Source organism: Poecilia mexicana, unplaced genomic scaffold, assembly GCF_051168715.1.
Source record: "Poecilia mexicana isolate PSO_F unplaced genomic scaffold, ASM5116871v1 scaffold_16, whole genome shotgun sequence".
Lineage (NCBI taxonomy): Eukaryota > Metazoa > Chordata > Actinopteri > Cyprinodontiformes > Poeciliidae > Poecilia > Poecilia mexicana.
The window spans coordinates 29,246,980-29,249,319 of NW_028263385.1; positions in this window are offsets into that span (position 1 = coordinate 29,246,980).

The following is a 2,340-nucleotide window of genomic DNA, read 5'->3' on the forward strand; positions in this document are numbered from 1 at the left end:
CAGGGACCACTAAAGGGGCAGGTGCTCAAAAAAAAAAGGGGGCACATCTCATCGCATTCTAGGACAGAATATTAACAAAGCCACACAGCTTTCAGAGTTTAATAAACAATGATAATTTACAAAATTGTGAGATATACAATCAAAGCTAAGGAAAATCTCTGTATAGACCATACAGCTATGCATATGTAAGAAATTTTATTAGTAATTTCTTTCTGCAGGTCTATTTTGTTATAAGAAAGTATTGCCATATTCAAACCCGCAATTTAGCAGGATGTGTAAATCAGAGCTGGACCACCAGACATATTTTGTCTTTACAGAATTACACTATTAAAAATGTAAACAACAAATAATTTTCCTACGTTATTATGTGTCAGAAGAGGGCTTAGAAAATAAGACCAAAAAAAAAAAAAGTTTGACCAAAAGGGCACTTGGGGGCAAGGAGCAAAAGGGGCAGGTGCTCAAGCATCCCCAGCCCCTCCTCCCTCTGCACGTGCCTGATGCCATCAACACATCAGTAATGCGTTACTCTAATCTGACCCTTGTTTCAGTAACAAGTATTCTAACATGTTACTATTTACAATCCAATAATCAGATTAAAGTTATGCAGTATAATGACTGTCATTCCAGGATGAACACTCACTTTAGCATTTGCCTCTCACAACTAGCAAGCTAAATACTCTGGCAGCTCAGACAGGCTACCAGATTCTGATATATTTTATTGGTCAAAAGACATTTGATTATTGGTCAAAATGCATTGATATAAATTGACTGGTAATTGAACAGGTTCTGCCTCTTTCTAAAACCAAAGTAGAAAACAGCTCATAAAATAGGACTTGGCAGTTTTAAACTCAATTCAGCAATTTGACCAACAAAAATAAAATCTAAACAAGTTTTGTTCTTCTTTAACAACTCTCTACATCAGTGCAACAGTTTGATCTACAAAATAAATAAAAATGATACTTTTCACGTCTAACAGACACCTTAGCTCCTCACTGTTAACTCAGTCTCACTTTCCAGCCCTGCATTCAGTAACTTACCAAAGAACAGCCATAAAAACACTGAAGCAAAAAGCCTAAATGTTTTTTTTTTCTCCTGTCATTTTCAGCCGCAAAAATATCTACGGATATGTGTTTCTGTCTCTGCCTCCCTCTGACTCTCTGGAGCCTGATGTTCCTGCATAGATCATGTATTTACAACAGACACTTCAGTAATGTACAGTGTCAGAATGTGAACTAAATATAAAAAGTATGTTTTTATCATACAGAATGAGAATTTAAACAACTTAATTTTCAGATGTATACATTATTGTTTACATCTCAACTCTATTTACTGTGTAGCAAAAATTTCCACTAATTTATTTTTAAACCTCTCCTCAAGCACTTTTTTTATTGTCTCCTGTAATTAATATAATTTTTAATATAATTAATTAATATAATTTTTAATGTAATTAATTAATATAATTTTTATATCTATACACTGAAACTCCACCTGGCTCTCTTATGTCTTCCCTGACCTGCTCCTGTCATGTTCCATGTTTCTGTGTGTTTATTTTTGAGTTTCTGTGTAGTCCTGTTTCCTGTGAGTCTGTCTCTGCGTCTTCCCCGTTGATTGTTTCCCAGGTGTGTCTCATTCCCTTGATTACCCCGTGTGTATTTAAACCCACCTGTTGTCTGTGTTCCTCGTCGGATCCTTGTCTATTGTTGTCAACGTACGTCTTGGTTTGCATCAGTCTGTCCGTCGTCGCAGTTGTACTGCTAAGTCCTGTGTCGGCGTCAGCTCTAGTGTTTCAGTCTCTGTAGTCAGTTGTTACCGGCATCTAGCTGTGTGCTTGCCTCTCGCCGTGCTGCCTGTCTTGGACTGTTTTTGAGCTTATCATCATTAAACCTTCATTATCATCTTCATACCTGGGTCTCTGCGTTCTCTCCTCACCACCTACCAACCACACCTTATGACAGAAGGATCCGACCAAGACCAGTGAGGAACGCCATCATCATGGACCCAGTAAACACCCCAGCAGCTCCACCCGCTTACCCATTCCTCAAATCTCCGGACATTTACAACATCGAATACGAGGAGGATTTCAGTTGTCTGTTCAACATGTTCCATAACGACCCGTTCATGCTGGACCTTATTCAAGAAATGCACGAAGAATTCCTCACAAAGAAAGTATTCACCAAACCTGTTCCCGTTCCGTCTCTCTGCTCTGTCACCCCGTTGTCTCCAGCCACCTCCGTCAGCCGTCACCACAGTCCTGAGCCGCCGGAGGTCCCGGCCCCTGGGCAAAGCCGTCACCGCAGCCCTGAGCCGCCGGAGGTCCCGGCCCCTGGGTCATGCCGTCAA